The following is a 27,806-nucleotide window of genomic DNA, read 5'->3' as shown; positions in this document are numbered from 1 at the left end:
TGATATGGATTGGCTAGTTTCACTGCATTCCATTCTTGACTCTGTACTCAAGTGGCCCGCGACCCAATCCATCTTTTTGTCCTCTTTCTAGGATGGTGTGGAACAAAAAAATGGGAAACATTTTTGATCCGTGAAGGTGGGAGAACATGCGACAAGGGAGAACATGTGACGAAGACATCTACTTTTTGTATTTAAAAACTTATCTACGATGTTGACATGTCACCTCTTTGAATTCTCCAAATTAATCCAACAATCCAAGGTGTTGTGCTTCTTGAGCAATTCCCATGTGGTACTTCAACATAATGGGCACTCTTGTTTGAATATGCATCTTATTTCCGTTCTCATCTCATTTATTCTCAAATGACCACAAAGTCAACCCTAAATAGGACCGTCAAGTTCAAGCCCAAAATCTACAAAGAAGTTTGGATTCAGCTTCAATCCACCCTTCTCTGTGTCCATGTCAATCTGCAGCATATGTGACCCTCCTCCAAGACCTCTGGATAGAATTGCTGATCCCATGTGCTAAAGAGTGAGTTAGTCACCTACATTCTCTTACCGTCCAAGCTCAACCGGATCATTTGTGGCCCACCTCTAAGTCTGTTTCCCTGAGGAAAGCAAGAAAAGGTAAAAACAACAATGACTTCAACACACACCTTTACTCCATGAACATCAAACTGAGACTCCAGCCCATCTTTAGATAATGCAACTATCTGACTTCCCTTCTGAATGAGTCCACCAACCCATAGTTGTCCAGTCAAAACAGGCTTTGAAGGGTCCTCAATGTTGTATTGCCTAACATCACCATGTAGCCAGTTTGAGAAGTAAAGGAGGTGATCATCCAGTGAGATAACGAAATCAGTTATAAGCCCAGGCATGTCGAGCATAATCCAATTCCAAAAGGTGTCACAGATATTGCAACATAGAAGAAACAAACAAGCAATTTAGGCCCCCTCTCTCTCTAGTACTCCTCACGTATGCACACTTACAGTAATGTGAACATCAGCAAATGGTACCTCATGGCTCTACGATCCACTTGGAGTCTGGAAAAACCTAATCATGTTGCTGCATAATGCAGACCCAATGTAACCTGTATAGAATCTGCAGGACAGTATCAAACTGGTCATAAGTAATAGCCATACAATTGATGATCATATCAGCATAGGTTGCACTTTTCAGGGCGATGATATTTGACACTGTCACACTGACCTCCAAAGGTAGGAGATTCAAGTTACCAAGGTCTAGTCTGTTTCAGTTCACCATCGGACCAGCTGTATACATGTAGATGTCTTCATAACGACCATCTTCTACATGTTGGAGATTGCATCCTTTTGTCAAAGATTTTGGTGCTCCCCATGATGAACTAATCATGGTCTTTTGTCAGGGCTGATACCAGAAGTCATATCCAAATAGAGGACTTACCAAGTTTCTCCCATCTGAACAGAACATACATATTGGAGATCAAAAGTACCAGGTTTCAACACAAATGAAGGTGTGCTGATCAGAGCACTCACATCAGATGCATGGGATAAAAGCTAAAATTCATTCCAAGAAGTCTGTGTGTTCTTAAGAGATGTATCTTATCACAGCTTAATCAAGTGAGGACAGTGATCATGCTCATGTGAGGCAGTGTTAAGTAATCTTGTACAAGAAAAAAGAACTTGCCAGAACCAGTTCACTGATGTGAAAGCTCAACCAGTCACACCAAAGTTTATAGAAAGAGATCAGATTTGGTGTGGAAAGAACTAGTGATACTGGCACAATGCAAGTAACCTGCTTGTTTTCTCTAAACAATGAAAAATAGAACTGTTGAACATATATGACAGAGGACTGTGTTAATGAGGTCCTGATTGAAATAACATAACAGCCGTCTAAGGTAGACTACAGAAAAAACTTCAAGCATAATCCTTTCGGCTTTAGATTTGTTTAAACCAAATATATCCTTCAAATATCCAAAGCAGTAAGCTGCATGTAGAAAAAGAACAAAGAAAAAGGCTAGAAAATTATAAGCACAAGCACGGAAGCTGCAACTAAGGACCTCCATCTATTTGCATAACCTACAAATGTTTTGGACATCTATGAATCCAGAAACTGCATAATGTAAACTTACGTTTTTTTTTCTTCAATATGCCCATTATAGAAAGCTTGCTTTAAATATGATCGAAAGAAGCTTCAAGTCATCCACTTTTCCATCCATCATGTTTACCACCTAAAACAAGAATACATAGTAGTGACCAGAAATTGCACACTAAGAAATCCACCAGATTCAACAACTTCAGTTATATCATTGTAGAACACCTTTTTTTTTGCTTGAAGTGCTAGATTCTGCACTAATAATTTATGATCAAAGGAGAAATGGACAGTGGCACTTATGGCATGAACCTCCAAAGTTGCCTCACCTATAAGCAGTGCAAAATAACAATAATCATTATGAAAAAAAAAAGAAAGAAACAGAAAATTGGAAGAGGAATAAAACCAAAGTCAAAAGAGTATGACAGTAGCCAAAGAATAATTCGAGCACAATTACCTCCATTCTTCAAACCAACCAGTAGTTCAGTTTCCTCTCCCTGCTGAAATAACTGAGAAAACAAAACTTTACTATCACTCTAGATCCAAACCTTGGCATATTTTTAAAATGTAGATTAACACATGATTGTATCATAACCGAGTTGGATATGAACAATATGAACAAAATAGATTCACATATTTTTTGTAACGCTCGACTCGTTTTGTAGGTGGGCCGGATCGGGTCCAGAACTGGACCCGAATCCAGTAGCGTGGGAGCTCGACGTCGCCCTCTTCTCCCTCGTCTTTCCCTCGTCTCCCTCGTTTCCCTCTTCGTCTCTCCCTTTGCTATGACCACAACGCAGAGAAGAGGAAGACGGAGGTCGGTGCAGCGGTGACGGAAGTGGACGGCAGCGGTGGCGGCGCTCAAGTGAGCCATCGGTCTCTCTCTTTGTCTCTTCCTCTCCCTCCCATGTTGTTTCCCTTTTCGGCCAGCTCTCTCTCCCGCACTCTCTCTCTGTCCATGCTCTCTGCTCGAGCCTCTCCCCTTTTGTCTGAACCCTCTTTGCTTGCCCTCTCTCTATGCACACCCTCTTCCTCCCACGCATCCTTGCACTCTCTCTCTCTACCTGCACTCTCCCCTCTCCGTCAGCACCCTCTGCCACGCTTTTCCCTCTCTCACAGCCCCTTTTACAACTACTATGGGCCTCTTCTAACGACAGACACCTCTCTCTTAAACCTCCTTTTCACCGATTTTGATTCTCTTATCATTGTTTGATCAGATTTCAGCTTGGGGATGTGTTCTTCTCCCTCATAACAGCAGCTAGAATGCGTTGGTGTGGCGGCATTGCGGGATTTTAGCCGTTTGAGGACCTCTCGAACTTGTGAGGTGGCTGCCGGGAGGACTGCAGCAGTTCAAACTCTTAAATTGGGGTGAGCAAGGCCTAATCGAGCCTAGATTGTTGTATATTTGTTGTTGGGGCATGTATAATTATTAATGGAGCATGCTAGATTTAAGATTTGATGAATTAGGATGTTTGTTAACGACGTTACTATTTTGGGGAAGGTTTAGGACTCTTGTGGAGGAACGATGATCCATGTCTATAATGATCTTATAAGCATGATGGGTTAATTTTCGAAGCAATTAGGAAGCATGGTAGAGATTGTATTGTTGTGGAGAACGTTAGAATCGTTTTGGTGAGCTTGGGGAAATATGCTTCTATTGAGGTGCATATACGTTGTATGTTGAGAATCTTATGGTGGGGAAGACACCTCAACTAAGGAAAACAAGTGAGAATCGTACATGTGATAAGTCGAATGCAAGTTTTGAGTTCTAATCGTTGGCGGCAACCTTGTGGGTTGGGTAGAGACCCTTTTTGGAGGGTTTCGTGGGTCGACACCCATTTGAGGTGAAGACATGCCTCGATGACAGTATTTTCAGATTTGTATCGATGGTAAGCGAAACAAGTAGAGAACTTACCATTTTGTTATGTTTGCAGGTACATCGGGCAGGTCAAGTAGGCCTTGAGCAATGTGGGTCGTAGTTCAAGGTGTTTAGTGGACGCGCGACAGGTATGGCGGCATTGCAGGCAAATCCCTGTCTGGGTAATTATGTGAATGTGTGTTCCTAGGATCGTGGGATCCTAGGATTGGGATGTGATTGATGGATTGTTTTGTTAATGAATGTGTGTGTGCATGCAAATGGTTTGATATGCAAATTGTTTGATATATGATATGATTTGTTTTGAAAGGCTATGAGAAGCATGTTTTGAAAATGTTACGCATTTGCATGTGCATGCTAGAATTGGTAACTGCTTAGGACAGATGAGGTGGGGTATCGAGTCGAGTGTCTCATCGACCCCGATTGTGCATTAGAGAGCATCATAGAATGATAATTGCATAGGACAAGTATGAGCCATCACGGATCGAGACTACTGTCCGGGAGTTGGCCAATTTTTGAAAGATCTGATTGATGTTTTTGATAAGATGCGAATTTTTATGAATGTGAATGTTGTGAATTGTTGCATATGTATTGCCGTGGGCAATAATTCAATTGATTGGAATTGGAGGGTAGTTGTACCCGTATTGTATGACGGCTAGCTATGATTGTTAATGTTATGTGTAGAACTCGTCGGGAGGCAATTGGAAGTGTGGGTGCACTCGTGAAGTGAACCAACCTCATGAGCTAGCCGGTCATTATGTGATTGTGCAATTATAATGATAATAATGAAAGAATAAGAGATGAGAGGCCAGTGGGTTGTGGCATTGTGTTTGGGAGACGTCCTGCTTTTGCCACTGGTCTCGCCTATTCAGAGTACAGACAGTGCAAGGCCCGCAGGGTACTGTTGTGTGTTGTGCTTGGAGCGTGGGCTCCCGCCGTCCCAACCTGGGCGTCCTAGGGAAGGCTGAGTATCTCTCCTAGGAATTCACATATCCACGGATGAGTGCTCTATCGCTGCAGCAGATGAATGGATCCATACTGTTCTGGGCTACCACGGGGGTTGTCTCTCGGCTATGGGCCGCCCGCGGTGTGCACGTGCCTGTGTTTGCACCCACAGGAACTATCAATTCACTAAAGCTAATGAAAATGAATGTAGGTGAATGAAATGTGTGTGAACGAATGTATGTGATTGATGGGCATGTGAATGCTATGACTGAAATGAAATGTTTAAGCATGCCTTGCATGTGATTGAGATTGTGTTTCTTTAGCCCTTGAGTGGTCCTTTCATGTCGGGGTCTATGTTAGGGGTTTTGTTGGCAAATGATATGCCTATGCCCTGACACGACATGACGATAGATTGTTTTTATGATTGTTCTTAGATTTGAGCCCTACCTAAGAGGGTTTGAGATTTTCCTGGCTTGTTGTCATACTGCGAAGGCTAAGCCTTCAGTTATTTCTTTTTCAGGTTTTGGCGGACTCGGGATAGCAGGTTGATCAGATGACTTCACTCACATCCTATTGGGGAGGTTTTGGGTCTTTGGTAGTGCCGGCGCGTCATGGTTTGGTGTTTTTGATGTCTTGTTTGTGTTAGACATCAAAGTTGTGGTTTGGGGCATTTTTGTCATACACATAGATGTGACTTTGTATGAATTGAAATTGTTATATAAATGAAAGTTTGTCCCATGGTTTCAAATGGCATAGCTCCATCTTTTTTTGAATTGTTGTGTAATCGCACCTCAATGCTTTAGGTTTATAAAAAAAAAATTTGCTTGAGGGTCAAAAGGTTGGGGTGTGACAGTTTTGGTATCAGAGCTATGGCAAACCCCACTATGGATGTGAGTTATGGCCTATCTGTGAAGCCGTGTTGCCCAGGTACGCATTTACTTGATTGAACTTCTATTGTAGTTTTGATCTTTTAATAAGGTATATGTACAGAAGGTGATTGTTGTTTTGAGTGATTGATGTTTTGAAACTTTATGCTGACGCACTTCAGTGAGTTGACTTGAAAGATCGGTCAAAGATTCTTGTTTGTACAGATGGAGTACCCATGTAGGGTTAAGAAGCGAGCTGGGTTGGCTACAGAGGCACAAAGAGAGCTAAGTTTCACCCATTCTGATGGGCATACCATATTTGGACAATAGCACGTCAAGGCAACAATACGCCCAAACTTGTGTGGGTGCTCAAACCCTATCAAGGCAGAAGAATGGATTGAAGAGGGTGAACGCATCTTTGAGCTTCTTAAGATGCCAGAATGTGACAAAGTTGACTATAGTTCGTATTTGTTGAAAGGTTATGCCAAACGGTGGACGTGGAGACCCACCTATTTCACTTACCTACACAGTTGATAATTCATAAGTTTTAGTGTGCTTGATGTTATTTTGGGCATGGATTGGCTATGCACACATTGTGCCACTATAGATTGTAGAGAGAAGCAGATACGATTGTGGACGAATGAGATGAAACCAGTAGACTTCCAAGCACAAAAAGTTAGTTGAACTGATAAGCTAATGGTGTCTGCATTAAAGGCCAAACGTTTGATAGAAAATGGAAGTGTTGCTTTCTTGGTCAATGTGTTGACCAATGAAACTGAACCGGTGAGGTTACATGATGTTGTCGTTGTGAGTGAGTACTCCGATGTGTTTCCTGAGGCACTGTCAAGTTTGCCTCCAACACGAGAAGTGGAATTCAAGATAGAGTTGTTACTAAAGACAACTCCCATTTCTAAGGCACCATATCGAATGGCACCGACATAATTAGAAGAATCGAAGAAGCAATTGCAGGAGCTGTTAGATAAGAGCTTCATTCGACCAAGTGTGTCACCATGGGGAGCACCTATGTTATTTGTTAAGAAGAAGGATGAGACAATGCACTTGTGTATAGATTACCGCATGTGGAATCAATTCACATCAACAATAAGTATCTGCTTCCTAGGATTGAAGACTTGTTGATTGATCAACTCAAGAATGCAAAAGGTATTCTCCAAGATCGATCTGAGGACAGGTTATTATCAACTCTTGATGTGGGAGGAAGATGTTTCTAAGACTGTTTTTCGAACTAGATGTGGGTACTATGAATTCAGGGTCATACCTTTTGGGTTGACCAATGCTCCCTCAGCATTTATGGACCTCATGAATCGAGTTTTCAAAGACTACCTGGATCAGTTTGTGATTGTTTTTGTCGATGATATTTTGTTGTACTCAGATAGTCAGGTAAGGCACCGAGATCACTTGAAGAGTGTGTTGAGTTTTTTTTTGCGCAAGCACAAGTTATATGCCAAATACTCAAAATGTGAATTTTGGCTAGAGAAAGTGAACTTTCTTAGTCATGTGATCTCAAATGATGGATTTTTCGTTGATCCGACGAAGGTGTCAGCTGTATAGGGCTGGAACACGCCGTGCAATGCAATTGAGGTTAGAAGTTTTTTGGGATTGACTGGATATCATTGCGAGTTTATATAAGACTTTTCGAAAATAGCTACGGCCACGACTAAGCGATTAAGAAAATGAGTGAAGTGTGTTTGGAATGAAGAGTGCAAAAAGAGTTTCCAATCTTGGAAGGACAAGTTTACCACTGCCCCTGTTTTGACGCTCCCATCGGGTCATTCTGGATTTGTAGTGTACACCGAGGCATCGGGAATCGGTTATGGATGTGTATTGGTGCAACATGGCCGTGTAGTGGCTTATGCATCGTGACAGTTGAAGGTACATGAGCAACACTATCTCACTCATGATTTGGAGTTGGGAGCGATTGTATTCACATTGTAGATGTGGAGATACTATCTCTATGGTGCAATTTTTGAGGTGTTTACAGACTACAAATCATTGAAGTACATATTCTCTCAAAAGGATCTCAACTTGAGGAAAAGAAGATGGATTGAATACGTAAGAGATTATGATTTCAAGATATCATATCATTCAGGAAAAAGCGAATGTGGTGGTTGATGCTTTGAGCAGACATGGTAAGACAACAATGTGTAGTATGTTGACTCGTTCTTGGACATTGTTGCAAGGTATGATAGCATGACAGCCTCACCTTGGTGACGAGAACAAAACAACGATAACTGCAGTGATACGCCATCCTTCGATGGAAGAGCTTATATTGAAGCAAAATGAAGATCCAAATTTTGCTATGAACATGGAAGAAAGCAAGAAGGCAAATTCTTCCTGGTATCAATATGAAGATAGTTCATTGTGATTTCGACACAGAATGTGGGTCTCTATATATGAAGGAGTGAAGCGTCAGTTGATTGATGAAGCTCACAAATCTAAGTTTTCTATGCACCCTGGCAGTACAAAGATGTTTCAAGATATGAGAAAGAATTTTTAGTGGCCTGAAATGAAGCGTGAAATTGCAGAATATGTAACAAAATGCTTAGTTTGTCAGCGGGTCAAAGCAGAGCATCAACGGCCAGGAGGCTTGTTTCAAAGAATTGATATCCCAGTGTGGAAATGGGAAGACATTCGATGAGTTTTGTGGTTGGTTTGCCTCACACCAGAATACAACATGATGCCATTGTTGATCGACTTACGAAGTCTGCTCATTTTCTGCCAATAAGAATCAGTCAGTCCTTAGAAAGTCTCGCAGAGTTATATATTGGCGAGATAGTGAGATTACAGGGAGTGCCAAAGTCTATCATTGCGGATTGAGATCCACGATTTACCTCTAGGTTTTGGGGGCAATTGCAAAGGACATGAGGTACTAAGCTTAAGCTGAGCACAGCGTTCTACCCCCAAACTGATGGGCAATCTGAGAGGACCATTCAAACCTTAGAGGACCATTCAAACCTTAGAGGACATGTTACGTGCATGTGTCTAAGAGTGGAAAGGAGAATGAGATAAACATGTGAAATTGTCAGAGTTTGCATATAATAACAGTTACCACTCTAGTATCGAGATGACACTTTTTGAGGCCTTGTATGGAAGGTCATGCAAATCGCCAACTTGTTGGACCGAATTGGGTGATGACAAGATCAAGAACCTTTTTGTATTGCAACGTTACATCGACCAAGTACAATTAATAAGGAAGAAGTTGTTAACTGCTCAGAGTAGACAAAAAAAGCTATGTCGACATTCGACGTAGAGAGTTGGCTTTTGAGGTGGGTGATCATGTGTTCTTGAAACTTTCACATACTAAATGTGTTTTTCGATTTGGTATTAAGGAAAAGTTGAGCCCAAGGTTCATCGGACCTTTTGAGATATTAGAGAAGATTACAGAGGTGGTGTAGAGATTGACACTACCACCTGACTTGAGTCATGTTCATGATGTTTTCCATGTTTCCATGCTTCGAAAATATGTACCAGATCCGACACATGTGATTGATTTTCAAGGTGTTCAGGTGCAAGACGATTTGACACTAGAAGAAAAATCTATTAGAATTGTGGATCAAAGAAAGCAAGTGTTTCGCATGAAGAGAATCCTTTAGTACAAGTGAAATGGCAACACCATGGGTTGAAAGAGAGCACATGGGAACTCAAGGAGGATATGCGAGAGAAGTATCCGCACTTGTTCTCGCATTGACGTATGATCTAAAGTTCGAGGACGAAATTTCTTTTAAGGAGGGTAGGATGTAACGCTCGACTCATTTTGTAGGTGGGCCGGATCGGGTCCAGACCCGGACCCGAATCCAGTAGCGTGGGAGCCCGACGTCGCCCTCTTCTCCCTCGTCTCCCTCGTTTCCCCTCTTCGTCTCTCCCTTTGCTATGGCCACAATGCAGAGAAGAGGAAGACGGAGGTCAGTGCAGCGGCGACGGAAGTGGACGGCGGTGGTGGTGGCGGCAGTGGTGGCGCTCAAGTGAGCCATCGGTCTCTCTCTTTGTCTCTTCCTCTCCGTCTCGTGTTGTTTCCCTTTTCGGCCAGCTCTCTCTCCCGTACTCTCTCTGTCCATGCTCTCTGCTCGAGCCTCTCCCCTTTTGTCTAAACCCTCTTTGCTCGCCCTCTCTCTATGCACGCCCTCTTCCTCCCACGCATCCTTGCACTCTCTCTCTCTCTGTCTGCACTCTCCCCTCTCCGTCAATACCCTCTGCCCATGCTTTTCCCTCTCTCACAGCCCCTTTTACAACTACTATGGGCCTCTTCTAACGACAGACACCTCTCTCTTAAACCTCCTTTTCACCGATTTTGATTCTCTTATCGATGTTTGATCAGATTTCAGCTTGGGGATGTGTTCTTCTCCCTCATAACAGCAACTAGAATGCGTTGGTGTGGCGGCATTGCGGGATTTTTGCCATTTGAGGACCTCTCGAACTTGTGAGGTGGCTGCCGGGAGGACTGCAGCAGTTCAAACTCTTAAATTGGGGTGAGCAAGGCCTAATCGAGCCTAGATTGTTGTATATTTGTTGTTGGGGCATGTATAATTATTAATGGAGCATGCTAGATTTAAGATTTGATGAATTAGGATGTTTGTTAACGATGTTACTATTTTGGGGAAGGTCTAGGACTCTTGTGGAGGAACGATGATCCATGTCTATAATGATCTTATAAGCATGATGGGTTAATTTTCGAAGCAATTAGGAAGCATGGTAGAGATTGTATTGTTGTGGAGAACGTTAGAATCGTTTTGGTGAGCTTGGGGAAATATGCTTCTATTGAGGTGCATATACGTTGTATGTTGAGAATCTTATGGTGGGGAAGACACCTCAACTAAGGAAAACAAGTGAGAATCGTACATGTGATAAGTCGAATGCAAGTTTTGAGTTCTAATCGTTGGCGGCAACCTCGTGGGTTGGGTAGAGACCCTTTTTGGAGGGTTTCGTGGGTCGACACCCATTTGAGGTGAAGACATGCCTCGATGACAGTATTTTCAGATTTGTATCGATGGTAAGTGAAACAAGTAGAGAACTTACCATTTTGTTATGTTTGCAGGTACACCGGGCACGTCAAGTAGGCCTTGAGCAATGTGGGTCGTAGTTCAAGGTGTTTAGTGGACGCGCGATAGGTATGGCGGCATTCGAGGCAAATCCCTACCTGGGCAATTATGTGAATGTGTGTTCCTAGGATCGTGGGATCCTAGGATTGGGATGTGATTGATGGATTGTTTTGTGAATGAATGTGTGTATGCATGCAAATGGTTTGATATGCAAATTGTTTGATATATGATATGATTTGTTTTGAAAGGCTATGAGAAGCATGTTTTGAAAATGTTACGCATTTGCATGTGCATGCTAGAATTGATAACTGCTTAGGACAGATGAGGTGGGGTATCGAGTCGAGTGTCTCCTCGACCCCGATTGTGCATTAGAGAGCATCATATATTGATAATTGCATAGGACAAGTATGAGCCATCACAGATCGAGACTACTTTCTGGGATTTGGCCAATTTTTGAAAGATCTGATTGATGTGTTTGATAAGATGTGAATTTTTATGAATGTGAATGTTGTTAATTGTTGCATATGTATTGCCGTGGGCAATAATGCAATTGATTGGAATTAGAGGGTAGTTGTACCCGTATTGTATGACGGCTAGCTATGACTGTTAATGTTATGTGTAGACCTCGTCGGGAGGCAATTGGAGGTGTGGGTGCACTCGTGAAGTGAACCAACCTCATGAGCTAGCCGGTCATTCTGTGATTGTGCAATTATAATGATAATAATGAAAGAATAAGAGATGAGAGGCCAGTGGGTTGTGGCATTGTGTTTGGGAGACATCCCGCTTTTGCCACTGGTCTCGCCTATTCGGAGCGCAGACGGTGCAATGCCCCAAGGTACTGTTGTGTGTTGTGCTTGGAGCGTGGGCTCACGCCGTCCCAACCTAGGTGTCCTAGGGAAGGCTGAGTATCTCTCCTTGGAATTCACATATCCATGGATGAGTGCTCTACCGCTGCAGCGGATGAATGGATCCATACTGTTCTGGGCCAACACGGGGGTTGTCTCTCGGCTATGGGCCGCCCCCGGTGTGCACGTGCCTGTGTTTGCACCCACAGGAATTGTCAATTCACTAAAGCTAATGAAAATGAATGTAGGTGAATGAAATGTGTGTGAACGAATGTATGTGATTGATGGACATGTGAATGCTATGACTGAAATGAAATGTTTAAGCATGCCTTGCATGTAATTGAGATTGTGTTTCTGTAGCCCTTGAGTGGTCCTTTCATGTCGTGGTCTATGTTAGGGTTTTTCTTGGCAAATGATGTGCCTATGTCCTGACACGACATGACGATAGATTGTTTTTATGATTGTTCTTAGATTTGAGCCCTACCTAAGAGGGTTTGAGATTTTCTTGGCTTGTTGCCATACTGCGAAGGCTAAGCCTTTAGTTATTTCTTTTTCAGGTTTTGGCGGACCCGGGGCAGCAGGTTGATCAGATAGCTTCACTCACATCCTACTGGGGAGGTTTTGGGTCTTTGGTAGTGTCGGTGCGTCATGGTTTGGTCTTTTTGATGTCTTATTTGTGTTAGGCATCAAAGTTGTGGTTTGGGCATTTTTGTCATATACATAGATGTGACTTTGTATGAATTGAAATTGTTATATAAATGAAAGTTTGCCCCATGGTTTCAAATGACATAGTTCCATCTTTTTTTGAATTGTTGTGTAGCTGCACCTCAATGCTTTAGGTTTATAAAAAAAAAAAAATTGCTTGAGGGTCAAAAGGTTGGGGTGTGACATTTTTAGAATGTAGGCTTCCATGTTACCAAACACATGATTGTATCTTAACAATGTATGATATGCAATTCAAAGACTATCAGAATGTGACACACACCCATGAATTTGACCAGATTATATTTATAAAAAGAATCAAGTTGTCATGGGCTGACTTTTTCATGCCTATTTGGCCCGCATTGCGTCAAAGGATAGTCGGTCTGCAACACAAGTGAAGGCATTGAAAATGGAAAACCAAGAACCTAAGACAATAAAGCACCTAAACAACCCTGTCACAATGAAAGTAAAACTAAACATGACACTATGCAGGAAACCATTAATGTAGAATTCAATTGCCCAACTCAACAAAACTAAACAATCAAACTAAATCAAAATAGGATCCTACTGCTTCACCCTGCGGGTTTTCGACGAGCCAAAGGTTCATAAGTTGTTATCTTCATGGTATAGACATAAATCACCTGTATGCGCACCCAGTATTCTTGATTGCTGTCCCAGAGGAATGACTACACATGCCCCGAGCCAATCTCTCAACGCTCATTTTGCTACCTAGCATTTACCAGAGTCAATAGCATTTCCTAGTCTCGACTTTCTCAACTTCACAAGACCTTTCTGTACTGCTCATATTCAGGATCTTTTCAGTTTTCCTCTTCCATTATTTGGCAACCAAAATTTGAAATTTTATCCTTCTATTGAAGGAGGTACTAAGAATAAAGAAAAGCCACATCATTGTGTGTGAAGACACTTTTAAAATGTTTTTAAGCGAAACTGAAAATTATCACTTTTACAAAAATTCTTAACATCAAATGGTATATCACCAAGAGGAAGGAATTCTACTTTAAAGAAGAGGGTGAATGCAAAATAGCATAGGTTGGTTGGGTAGAAAAATGAACTTCACCAACTCTCCTAGGGACTTCTATACGAAAGGTTGGTTTGATAGTGACGATTTTCCATAAATGTTTGAGTCCTCAACTGATTGAAAGTTTTACAAATGGTTTACATTAAGGTCTTATCTTTTCCCAAAGGAAGCCCGTGATAAACCAATCGTATGTGGTGGATTTTGTAAAATCATCAAGTGCATGATAATGACAACTATGGGATTGGACTCTGTTAGACTCTAAATGTATGACTATCGAGCAAAGTTGATCAGTCTTGTGCCCTGGTTACATGAGGACTTTGCAAAATATGTTCTTGACCACAAATTAATAAAGCATTAGCAGAAAACATCCAAACACAATGTCGTCATACATGGAGGTGTCATGGACTTGACTTTATTTATGTCATCTACCTACTCCTTACCATGACCTTATGCTGCCCTTCCTTTGCATGATTTGTTGACTTGTTTCCTGTTTGAGATATCTATGAAATGCCTGAACCAAGCTACACCACTTAGAGAACTGATATTCATTCATTGACTACAAATGATAACCCTAGAGTTTAGCTTCTACCCTTTGAAACATGACCAAGCGACGAGGCGAATCTCAAAACTCTTGAATCCAGGTCAGAGAAAAAAATGATTAAGCTAACAACTGAGAAAACTATTTCACCTGAAACAAACATAGACTTCCAAAATTTCCTATCCACAACAAGAACATACAAAACTAACGTTCTTGAGGATCATGACAACTTAATTGAAATGAAGGCACCATACTTTATAAACACAGAAGTCCCTAAAGAGACCTCCAATCCATGTTAGTTGATGAAATCAGAACTACATGCAACCAATCCACCTGATGCCTAATACTAAAACCTGACCAAATTGTGGCACTAAAAACCTCCCAATACATGACCTAAAGCCGAAGTCAAAAGAAGCAGCAAAACAAGGTACTCGATCAGCAATCACGAAATGGATTGGGGAAACTACATGCAGATACTATGATATAAGTCTTTCCATACAGTCGATGATTCCAAATTAGGCATCCTTTTCAACGAACTATTATTCCATGTCGATGCCACTGTATTCAATTTCTCTGATGCAGAATCTATAATCTACAATAAGTAAAATGGACAAAGGATTGCTGGAGGCCGGTTTTCACAATTATCGTTCTCCCAAGTGTTACATGTAGAACTCGGGATACAAACCTGGTGAAGGAGGTGGCATCACGACCGGTTTGTCGACCGCGGCATCTGGATTGGAAGCTGGGGTTTCAGCCGGTGCCGGATCTTCCACAGAACTGGTCGCCGGGTTAGAGGGGAGCTGGTATCATGAAGACGACGGGGCCAATTCTTTTGAGTTGGGCACATCGCCCCTCGGTGTGACCGGCACCTCTTTTGGATGAGAGTTCTCCACTTGATTCCACCAATTCAACCCCCAAAGAAAAACAAGTTCTCCGCCTGATTCCACGAAATCAAGCCCTGAAGAAAACAACCCCCTTAGAAAACCACAAAATACATAAATGAGATGTTGGAGTCGACAACAAACCCAAGAATAGGTAAACAATAACAAATAAGATGTGGACAAGGTTTGCTTCATCCGAATACCTTGAGATGCTTGCTTCTTGGCACCGGCGATGGCATAGAAAGCTTCGCCGATGAAGAGCTGCGCCTGGTGGAAACCATGGCTCCCTTCTCTGATCGTGTTTCCGTCTCTCCCCTTTTTCCTATTCCTTCTCCCCCACTTTCCTCCTCTCTGAGCGGACGTCATTGATCTCAGGTTAGAAGGGATGAGATTTGATATGAGACCTATGAACTTTAAGACGCAAGGGATACAAACAACATAATCTTTGCATAGTGCACATACACATATATATTTATAAAGTTTGTACATTATACATATACATAATATATATACATATATGCTATATATCTATATATAAATATTTATACATACGTATAATATATATACATATATGCTAATGTATATACATAATGTACCTATATATATGTACATATAGTGTTGTGTAATATGCGTATACACATGTATAATATAATATATATAATACGTGCAGTGCATACATAACATATATATGGTATTATACGTTGTACATATTTATATATAGATGTTAATACATGTATGTAATATTTATATCATTGATCTCAAGTTAGAAGGGATGAGATTTGATTTGAGATCTATGAACTTTAAGATGCAAGGCCTACAAACAACATAATCTTTGCATAGTGCACATACACATAGATATTTATAAAGTTTGTACATTATACATATATATAATATACATACATATATGCTATGTATCTGTATACAAATATTTATTCATACGTATAATATATATACATATATCCCAATATATACACGTACAAGTGTATATATTATGTACAGATGTATATATATATATATATATATATATGGACATATAGTGTTGTGTAATATGCGTATACACATGTATAATATAATATATATATAATATGTATAATGCATACATAACATATATATGGTAGTAGACATTGTACATATTTATATATAGATATTAATATATGTATGTAAACTATATCTATATATTCATACATAATGTACATATGTATGTACACATATAACACAAATATGTACATATATATGTTAGATGTATATGTATGTATTATGTAAATACATATATGTGTATATATATATATGCATATATGTTATATGTACGTACATTATAAGTACATATTTGGATATTATATGCACATGTATACATATACATATGTATGTGCATACATAAATATATGTATAAAATAATATTAATATGCACATATAGGTAGTATGAATGTGTACGTCCATATGTTTGCATATATGTGTTATATACATACATACACATATGTATTAACGAATATATACAAATTTACATATATATGTATAGGTACCTATGTGTTGAAACTATACCTATTATATACGTATATATAATGTATATGTCTATACGTACATACATATGTGTGTGTACATACCTATATATAACGTTTTTATACATAACATATATACATATATTATATATATGTACCTATACATATAATATATTTTATTGTAACATAATATATGTACATTGGTACAACGTATTACATATATAATATACACATAACATACATATATTTTATATACATATTGTATGTTCTCATATGTACGTACATATAATATATACATATAACATATTACTATACATAACATATATACATATATTATATATGTGTACCTGGACATATAATATATTTTTACTGTAACATACTATATGTACATTGGTACAATGTATTACATATATAATATACGCATAACATACATATATTTTATTTGTACTACATATTCATAAATGTATACATATTTTATGTACTCACATGTATGTAGATATAATATATACAAATGTATATATGTGTACATATATTCTTATTGTATAACATTATACACATATATATGTGTATATATACATATATAAATGTGTACATCTAAAAATACTTATATATATATAACATCTATTAGCATTGCATATGTACAAATTATACATATACATGCATATATGTCTTTTATACATATTACATGCATAATATAATATGTATCCATATGTACATGTACATAAGTACCACATATGTATGTATTATACACAATGTTATAAAAAGCGTATCGTAAGGCATTTCAGTCTGAGGTGGAATCTAATCCCTAATAGTGATGATGCCAATCAATCTTCTCAGGTCTTCCGCTACAATGTCCAATGATCAGTGAACATGAGACTGAAGAATGGTGAAACAATTGGGAAATATCAAAAGATCGAGCGAGAGAGGGAGCTGCGCAAAGATGATCCAGGTCGAGAGATTGCTAGAGAAATAGAAAATACATTATAAAGGGAGAGAGTGGTCCAAACCCTCGATTGTCTGTTCTGTGGGTTATGTGGAACCCTCATTCGAGTGATGGCTTTCCATTCCTCTCAACAAGGTGATAATGCCAATCGTTCTCCCAGGTCTTTCGCTACAACGTCCAATGATCAGTGACCACGAGACTCAAGAATGTTGGAAGCGAATGGGAAATATCAAAAGATCGAGCGAGAGAGGGAGTTGCACAAAGATGATCGAGGTCGAGAGATTGCAAGAGAAACATAAAATACATTATAAAGAGAGAGAGAAAGTTGTCCAAACTGTTGATCGTTTGTTCTGTGGGTTATGTGAAACCGTCATTCGAGTGATGGCTTTCTGTCACTCTCAACAAGGTGATGATGCCGATCAATCTCCCAGGTCTTCCAGCATCCAAGGATCAGCGAGCATGAGACTCAAGAATGGAGGAAGCGATTGGGAAATATTAGCGAGAGAGGGAGTTGGGCAAAGATGATCAAGGTCGAGAGATTGCAAGAGAAACAGAAAATACATTATAAAATGATGATGTCCACCCCATCCCTGACCGCATCTTCTATTCCCTTGAGTGGGTCCACCTCAAAACATCCCTCCTCTGAACATGCCTTATAGATTTCCAGTCGGCTCGTCGACAACCCACCCCTGGCTGCTGCCAGCCCCAGCCGCAGTAGGTCTCATTGTGCACGATGGTGCTAGCCAGCTGCGGTCGACTTGGTGTGGCTTCCGTGCCCCACTATGTCCCTGGGCGAGCTCATCAGCGTACTGGGCCCGTTTGACTCGTGGACTTTTGCCACCCCGAATGAGTTATAATACCAAGCATCGATCACCTTCCTGAGTCGAAGTTCACCCATCAGCTCTATTTTGGCTATGGGTATGTGATTTCAAATAAGAGCATAAATTTTAAACCGTTTGCAGTTGGATGCTTTGTAGTTAGGCCCTTCCAGGCACGTTCCTTTCCCTCTTAATGGTACATCATTGAAACTTGGTGATTCGGGCCATGTTCCTAACAGACGCCACGTGAGAAGGTGAGTTGGTTAAGTAATACCTGATATTATTGTCTAAGTAGACTACTAAAAGAGAATATTATGTGCTTGGAACACAGAACATTTTTAGAACATGTGTTTCAATAATACTATGCTTTTATTTTAGGAAATATGATCTAATTACTTACTTCTAGCATTTGATTGCTTAATTTGGGAATGATAACCATAACTGGATCATTCTTCTTAAAATAAGAACATAACATGTGTTTTAAGAAAATGTGTTCAAAGAGCACAAAATTTTTCTTACCAAATGCATAATGATATTGGAATTTGAATTAAAATTGAAGTTTGGGTAGCGAATGACTGGTAGATTATCGATTGACATATGCTTCATATGTGATTGGAATCGATAAATGGCACGTACATGGGATCTCAAGGTTGTGGGAACAAATAGATAGACATAAAAGAAATAAGGTGCGGCATGGAGTAGCATTAGTAAAAATTAGAAGGTCGACCAGATCCCTGCTTCGTAAAATTTAAAAGTTTTCCTATCCTAATCTCAAAGCACCAAATTCCCAGCTCCCATCTAAAAGCAAGAGTGATTTGTACAACGGAATCTCTTTCTCGAAAAGTTTGTAAGCAAGGTATAAGGTGTTCAAAAAGGAATGTGGTGGACTGTTTTTTTGCACCTCTCTATTGCATAATGAACCAACATTCCTAGGATGCTCATAAAATATCTCCAAACGACTCATAAGGGCAAGGAGATCAAGGGGATTTATTTGATTTTGGAGAATGTCAGTTGAATGTAGTGGGGGGCTTTTCGATCTTTTATGTCGGCAGATCAAATTTAGATCCATATCCAGTATAATTTCAAATTTAGAACTTGTTGCATGGTGGGAACCAAGACCCGGCTAGCAATTTCTACGCCCAAGAATAGATCCCAAGTTCATAATCAACTCACGGGAGCCTAAAGTCCAAACTTAAGGAAATTATTTTTACAAATTATATCCCCACCGGACAGCAAGCCCGGCTTAATAGTACCCTGGATAAAAGATACAAGTGTGTTTTCCTAGACCCATGATTTAAATCCTACTACAACACTAAGGGGATCAAGGCTTGTTCAAACATGAGCGGTACAAATTTAACTCTCACAACTCACTCAACATTCATTCACAAACCATTCGTACAATCCCTAGAACGGCCAAACCATGCCCTTTCCATTTCATGGTCTAGCTACCCGTGGCCGTGTCATTGGCACGGTGCCTTGGAGGGACTACCGACAGTAGCAATTGGCTAGAGCCTGGTTTAGAAAACAATTACACCCGTAACCCCATTCTATAGGATGTTGAGAAGTTACCTAGCCGATGAGAGATCGACTTAAATAGCAATAGATCCAAGAGAAAACTAGTGCCAAATACACTCTCGGATATCTCAGGAAGGAGGTGGAACGAAGGCTAGGCTTGCCTGGCCTAGGACTGCTTGTGGACTGGTGGAAGCTGGCCGAGAGAGATGGAGTGTCCCAGCAATGGAAGGGGATAGCATTGGGGCTGCCTGCTACACCTGATGGATGGAGTGTGGATGCTGCAGGTAGGCCTAGGCATCGGGCCGGGCCGGGCTGGGTACCGGGCCTCGTCAACTACGTCCGAAGCCCGACCCGGCCTGTTTTGTTAACCGGGCCGGGCCGACTGTCCCAAGAAGACACCGTCCACATTGACGGTGAAATCCCTCTGAAATCCGCCGAGGTCGACCTTCCGAATGTTGTGGCGATCCTCGGTGCCCTCATGCCCTCGTTGTTGACCTTGATGTTGAGGCGGCCGAAGCGGGCGAGGGCGAGGTCGATGGCCGCGGTGACGTCGCAATGGGAATAGAGGAAGCCGTGGATGGTGTATGAGCTCCGTTCTGGTCTGCCCGATCCCTCTCACTCCTCCCGTCACGATCACGAGTTTCGCTTATGATCGCCAGTTTCCTTCCAACCTGCAACCCGCAAATGCATCATTCCCATGACCCAACATCATTAATCTTACAACAGAGAAAGATGGGGAGAGCGACGGTGAGTCAATCAACAAAAAAATAAAAGATTTGTAATGAATCAGTTGAATCGATTTGAAGCAGTGGATGGGATTTGGGGTTGATCTTACCTTCTGCAACGGGAGGTGAAGACTCCATGAGGTGCGCCGGTGGTGGACTGGAGGTGGATGGTGAAGGACGGTGGTGGCGCCAAGGCTTACTCAATGCACGCGCAATCTCCTGTCGAAAACCCTAAATCCCTAAATGCATTTCCTAAAAATTTTAAATCGAAACTCTTGAATCCATTCTCGAATTAACGGGCCTAACGGGTCCCAACGGGCCCGTTAGCTTAACCCGAACCCGGCCTGTTATGATGTCGGGCCGGGCACAGTAGGCGAAAGACCGATAAGATAAAACAAGGGCCCGGACCCGGGCCCGAACCGGGCCGGGTACCGGGTAGCCAGCGGCGGCCCGGCCCGGCGCCCAGGCCTAGCTGCAGGCTTTGAACGGCCAAGAGAGACAGCAATGTGATGGAGGAGCTCTCGGATGGAGGTAGGGGCTCGGTCTGCCCGGCCGAGGTCACCTTGGTGCTTATGACTATGTTCGGTGGAAGGGTGGAGCGATGGAGGCTGCAAGAAGAGGTTATCTGATGAAGTGGAGGTGGTGAACTGAGATGCACACGACCAATCCTTGGAGAGGGAACCTAACTAGTTAGACTCCAAGGGGACAAGCCGAGCTCAGAACAAGGAGGTGAGCTTGGTATAGGTTTAGGTAGGCTCGATTTGGTTAAGCGGGTTAGGTCTAGTTGGAAGTCGTTCGGTAGTGGAGTGGGCTTGGTCTAGACGTGAGATGGAGGTTAATTGCTAAGAGGGTCGGTTATGACTTAGAGATAGGTGAAGGGTTGTGCGAGAGAGGGTGGAGATTTACATGAGAGAAGATGACACTAATGATTAGGATCAGTTAGGCAAACGGGTTTAAGTCAAGAGACATGCGAGGGGAGTGGTTCACTAATGATGGGTGAAGGCTAGTAATGACGAGCAGGAGGAGTTAGCATGATGTGGAGGTTGATTAAGGCTTGCGTGAAGTGGAAACGGTCGGTTATGAGAGGTGAAGAGCTAAAAGGTTTGAGAAGGGTCTCCCTAGCTAAGGAAATTGAATACGTACCTTAACTCCTCAATGATGGCTGATGATGGTGTGGGTGGAGGTGAATGGCTGAGGAGACACTCAGTGGAGGGATTTGTAACTCTCGTCTTTTAAGACGGGGAGCTCAAGAGGAGGCTGCGACGTGTAACGGTTGCAGCCAGTGCCCTCTCCTTAACTTGATTTAGTGCCCTCTTGATGGGAATACCCTTACTAATTAATTCGAACTCTTGCAATGAATCAAACTGACCATGGGAAAATCGGGAATTCATTGAAATGATCGGGCTGGACCGAAAACTGATCGGAAAAGTAACAGTGATTGGTTACTCTGGCGGTAGCACACAGATTTCCGATCGGGAGTGAGTTCTTCGTGATGGCTGGTCGGATTCGCCTGAATCTTGGTGGGGATGTTGCTAAGATCTGGGCGATTATGCTGGGGTGAACGAGAGAGTGAAATTCGCCGTTGGTTGCTTCAGATTTTGCCTGCAACTTCCGCCCAGGCACTGCTTGGTTTCCGCCAAGCCGAGCGAGCGATGTGGTTGATTAAGGGTCGGCTATTGGGGAAAATACATCTCCTTTCTAGACAGCGATTCTCGAATTGATGCGGAGTGACTTGCTGCTGCTGAGGACAGAATTCTCAGGTTGATTCGCCATTGAATTCACAGAAATCCGACTGGCCTTCTACCATGGATTCTGATGAACCTTCGGATGCTCACCTTGACAATCAGTCCGATAGACTAGGCTGCGATCTACCTTTCTGGCGTCTCTTTCTCTGACTTTGACAGAGATTAAGAAGATTACTAGGGCCGATCTTCACCTGTCTTAGGCTCTGCTCGAGGGGAAAGGAACCGGGAGATGAATTCGGTTCCTCCCTTAATCTCTAGCAGCCGGAGTCATTGCTTGATTACTAGTCGACTAGAGCCACGAGTCGATTTCCGTCAAGCCTTCCTGAGATAGTTCGCCGGCCTGTAACTTCTTCCGGGGATAAAGAAGTTGCACCGTGAGAAGATGGTGATTCGGTCAGGGAATTTGTGCGTAGGATGAAGACGCTCTTAGAGGATTTCCGGTGTCCTCAAAGGTCGTCTCCAAACCTGTTTTGCTTCAACCAGAGCCACGGGTTGGAGCCTTGGGATTCCAGTCATCGGTGGTAAGATGATGAGAGGAAGAGAGAGGCGAGAGCCAATTCACACGAAAAACTCAACTTCTAATTCTTGATTGCATACTGAAAAAAGACTTACAAAAGAGTTTAAGTACTTGAAATAAAACCGGTTCTAACACATGCACCGAGACACTTGCTGAAATAAAGGACTCGACTATAAGCAAATGCATGAAAGGGAAATAACCATACCTATGGTCCATGTGTTGAAATATCCAATTGCTTTCCATGGATGGTGTTCCTTTGAATACATGGGACGTATCGGTCTGTCACCTTATTTTTAAAATTCTTGAATTAAAGAATAATTCAAACTAATTTCATTGATTTTAAATATCACAAAAAGAAGAAACATGATTATTATTAGCCTTGCATCGTATTGGCAAGATGGCCGATTCAACCCACATCCGCCGATGCAGAATGATATTAATAATTAATAACACTGACCCACGTTCCTCGCCCTAAATTTATCATGTCAAGTGATAGAAATATACATTTTACAAAATGTATGTTAATGAAGCTTAAGTTTCATGGCAAAAATAATCTAACACATTATATCAACAAAAATCATGTCAGAAATTGAAAACAAGAGCAAAAAAACCATTTTTTTTCTGGCGCCAAAATCAGACATGAAGGATGACACTGTTTTGTTATTTGCGAGAAAGTTTAATTAGTTGTTATCAACAATTATACATAAAAGTTTGTAAAATATTTAATTCCTTATAAGTACTGTGGATGAAAAAAAACATTACTTTGGTTTATTTAAACAACATACTCATGAGAGCACCAGTTTGGTCAAATGGTTATAAGTTCAATAAATTCAACTAACTCTATGACTTTTATCCAACATTTATTAACTTACACTATTTCATTCAACATACAACCTTCAACAAATTAACACTTATTGTTTTTATCTAATTCTACCATGCGGCTGAGAAAAAAATTAAACAAAAACAATGTGAAATAGAAAAATGAAAAAAAAAACACAAGCATTAATTACAAAACAGAGATACAGGGAGAGATAGACATGAGCGATAGGCAGGCACTCGAGGTGCACATTTCGTGCGTTGAGTTGTGTGATTCAAATAACAGTGGTGGTTACGTTATGGGTTCAGGTAATATAGCGGTGGTAAATCGCTGTTATAGGTTTATAGCGGTGAAATTTCTACTGGTGCTAGAGAACACTGGTATAAATACCTTAGCGGCGAGACATTTCACTGGTATAAGTATATATGGCTGCGAACCACATCATCGTTAAAGATCTATGCCAGTTGTAACCGTCACCGGTATTGGACTGTCCTAGTTGCGTTCGTCACCTGTGTAGGTTATTATGATTAAAGAATAGCACAAACATAATTTGTGCACCTCAAGAAAACATTTGTAGGCTCTAGTAAATATTTCCATGCCTTTCAACCAAAAATATGTCTTAGGGGATGTGTTCCTTTTGCATCCACGCACTAAGGGGGAACAAAACTCAGCCATGTGATGCAATGGTCAGCTCTTGACAGGTGACAGTACCATGCTAATTAGAGATGATGGTGGTGAGGGCTGTCTATTTTCTGTGGAAAGGTTGCAAGAGTTGAAGGTATGTAGAGAAGTTGCTCGAAAGAATCAGAGTCTGAAGTCAATTTGGTTCACTCGACAAGAGATTTTCTTGTTTAGGCAGGAAGGTATTCATACTCCACCTTGTATACTGCATCATTCGTTATGTATAAAGAATCTCACCTTATAAAAGAACCTTTGGAGGACGATCTGAAAAGTTTTTGAATATCATATTATTTTTAGTAATGTTTCTCATAACAAAAGGCTTAGATGCACAAGATTGTCTTGTACATAGTTCTAGTTATTGTACTGCAAACACTTTCATGCCTTAGTGTACGGAATAACACTTATGCATATTTAGGAAGAGGTTGCCATCAAACAAATGATTAGTGGTCCAACCTAGAAATTGGGTTTTCTTTCTACTCTATGTTTTTTCTTTTGACATCCATGTCATTGAGTACAACAATGTTATTTCAATTCAAAACCAAGCTGATACCATTAGTAGTATGATGCTGTAATAAATGACAGTTTGTCATTGAGAAGAACCCCAGATAGCATAAGATGGGATTCTTTTGTAACGAACAAATAATGCAGTATGTGGGGCAGAGTATGAATACCTTCCTACCATCATTGAATCGAACTCATCAATCCATGCACAACTTTACACACACACACATATATATATGTCACTAGACAGATTAGACCGGACAAATAATTAATGAGACCGATTAGGTTTGATGCATTTTTCTTCTCAAAAGTTACAAGTAACCATTTATATTTATACAATTACCTACTGGAACATGCCTCAAAGTATGAAAAAGACCATTTTACCCTAATAAAAAGAAAATACCTGAATAGAAGATTTTTATGGGCCACATCTTTTTGACAATTTCTTAAATATTTTCGTCTATTTTATAAGTATCAATATTAATAAAAAAAAGGCCCAGGAAGAGTGTATGCACAAAATGTGATTTTTTTCATAGAAATTGCTCAAAATTTTAACATTTTTCTTCAATTAATGAAGCATGTGTTTGTCAATCATTTTATTACGTCAAACAACTTTTCAATCTTTTTAACACCCTTCGTCATACAAAGAAATTTATCTATTTGAAAAACATCACCGTATTTGGGTTTTCTAATTGCTGAAAATTCTTGTCAATCGATAATGTGAATGATGATTATATATGTGGTATATTTCAAATAAACTGAGATAGGAATTGGAGCTGTTTATTTTTCTTTGGTATCTTATTTGTCCATTCTTTTTGCACCAAAGGTCTTACCTTTTGTGAAGGAACTAGAGCTACATCTCATGTGCTTCCATGCGTTTTTGGTTTTGAAACCTTGAAAAATTTACAGATTCCCTTTATTAGGGACACATAAGATTCATCACCAAAAAAAGGATAATGGTAACCTCACCTAACCTATAGTAATAAAAATACATGTCCTACTGAGACTTGTAACTTGCTATGCTCTTTCGTGGCAGGCCCTGACTCACCCTCCTCGAAAAGGCTGATTCATTCAGACCAACATGAGGGTCCAACCACATTGCATTGCCAGGATAGACCGAGAGTGAATTTTTTTAAGGTCATCAGGCTTGAAGTTCCTCAGTACGGATAGGATAAAAAAAAAATCAGTCTTCTATAACCTTTCCTTAGACCTAGGTACTTTTGAAACTCAGTTCCTTAATTATGGGAGGGGCACTTTAAAAGGATGTAATATTTTCTATAACGTGTCAATGTTACCCTATAAACAAGACTTATTTCATTGAAAAGTTGTAATCTGTAGAGGAACAGTTTCATAGTTGATTATTTTTATATTAACTTGGAGAAGTAGCCTTAAATGACATTATATTTTCCAGTCTTCATTAAAATTGTGAAACAGACAGTTCTAAAGAAACTTCTTCAGTATTTCCTATGGACTTCTTCCTTCCATTTGCATGTGCACTGCACCTTATGTTTGCCTGTGTGACTGGTTGAGTTTCAGTTTGGGACTGCATTCTAGGATCAAGAGGTTGGAAAGGCTGAGCCGGTGGAAACATTCAGTTTTTACCTGCCAGTTAGCAGCTTTTCATTTCACATGCTTTATTTTTTATATTTTCTTCCACAAGATCTTTCCTTTCTGATCTTTGTGCTGATAATAGTGTAGGCCCAAGGGTAGGATGGGCCTTCTGGTCACTTGCTGAAATTGATCCATTAGAAAACAAGTCCTAAAAATTTCTGGGTTATTCAATTGCTTTGAATTTCTTGAGAACAGCACTTGCCATGAATTTAAAAAAGAAACAGTCTCAAATAATGTCATCTACCAACAAATTGGATTTTGAACTGGATTTTTGGCCATCTCAATTAATGTCCAAAACATGTACATCTATATGTGATTAAGGTTCATTGTTTGTTAGAGGTAACTTTAGACTGTTTGTGCGGCTGCAGATGTCCTGATGAGTATAAGAAACATGGTAAATTTGACATGGTTTAATTCGACATACAACCTTGGTTAAATTTTACCATGTTGTTGAGAAAAAAGTAAATTAAAACAAAAACATCGCTAACATGAAATATGAAAACAGAAAAGATGCAAGTGTCAATCGCAAAACGGAGAGGGGGGGGGGACACTTGAGTTATAAGAGGCAGCTGAAGTGGGTGGTTGCGTGCTTGCTTCAAATAATAGTGGTAATATGTGCTTCTTTCTTTGGCACTGGTAACGACACGATTTACCGGTGGAAAAAACAACTGTTGAAGTTTTATAGCGGTGAAGACATACGGGTGTTAACATTTAACAATCACCAGTATACATACAATTTAACGGTGACAAAAATCCACCGTAGGGCATATATACCAGCCACAAAAATCACCGGTATGGATAAATATCCACACCTTTCTCCTAGCAAGTTCCAGTTCCAATCAATCAAAGATATGTCTCGCGGGATCTATTCCTTACAAGTCAATGCACTAAGGGGAAAGAAAATGCAGCCACATGTTGAATGACATCGTTGGAAAGATGAAATCAGCCCTGAAAAAAAAAAAGTATTATGTTGCTTTCACTGTCACAATTTCCCTCCATCAAAAGGTGTATCTATATATCAAGAAATTATGGCGATTGCCATCCAAAAAAAAGAAGCCAATTTCACCTTTCATGATGTTCCCAGCTTTCATACAATGAAGAACAAAATGATATTCTTCCTTTGGTGCTTTTAATATCTGCCTTCGGATTAGTTTTACATGTTGGCTAATTCTTTGGCTTATTTTTACAGGTTGACTAATTCTTTTCTTTTATTTCTATCCAAGTATCAGACTTAAAATTAATTTTAGTTAACAAAGGAAAAACATCCTCAGTTTTTGTGTTTGCAGTTTTCAACAAACAAGGAATGATCCTTTTGGTTCTATATTCTAGTTCCTTAACTTTTATGTGCGAGATTTTTCCACAAAAATCTTCGCCTTAGAGGCAAAATTCCATAATCAGTCCTGCATGTTGCCACATCAAAAACCCCAAGATACTTTTTTACATATATATCTCGCTTTCAGTCATTGACATTTTTGAAACCATACTCTTCAACTTGGTTCACTTAATAGCTCATGTTGGTTGTAAGATCCAGAATACCTTTTACATATATATAGCTATTATTGAGTTACATCTTTCTACTTAAACTCATCCCTACAATCTTGATCTATATAATTTTGGAGTTTGT

The 27,806-nt window shown here is 40.4% G+C and overlaps 1 pseudogene; it reads right to left on the bottom strand.

Moving 5' to 3' along the window:
* Nucleotides 1-378: 378 nt before the first annotated feature.
* LOC116245130 (selenium-binding protein 1-like) lies at nucleotides 379-15,179 on the bottom strand (annotated as a pseudogene).
* Between the last annotated feature and the right edge of the window lie 12,627 nt (nucleotides 15,180-27,806).

The sequence above is a fragment of the Nymphaea colorata genome, unplaced genomic scaffold, assembly GCF_008831285.2.
Source record: "Nymphaea colorata isolate Beijing-Zhang1983 unplaced genomic scaffold, ASM883128v2 scaffold0524, whole genome shotgun sequence".
Taxonomy (NCBI): domain Eukaryota; kingdom Viridiplantae; phylum Streptophyta; class Magnoliopsida; order Nymphaeales; family Nymphaeaceae; genus Nymphaea; species Nymphaea colorata.
The sequence above is the reverse complement of the archived record's forward strand: the minus strand, read 5'-3'. Positions and strand labels throughout refer to the sequence as shown.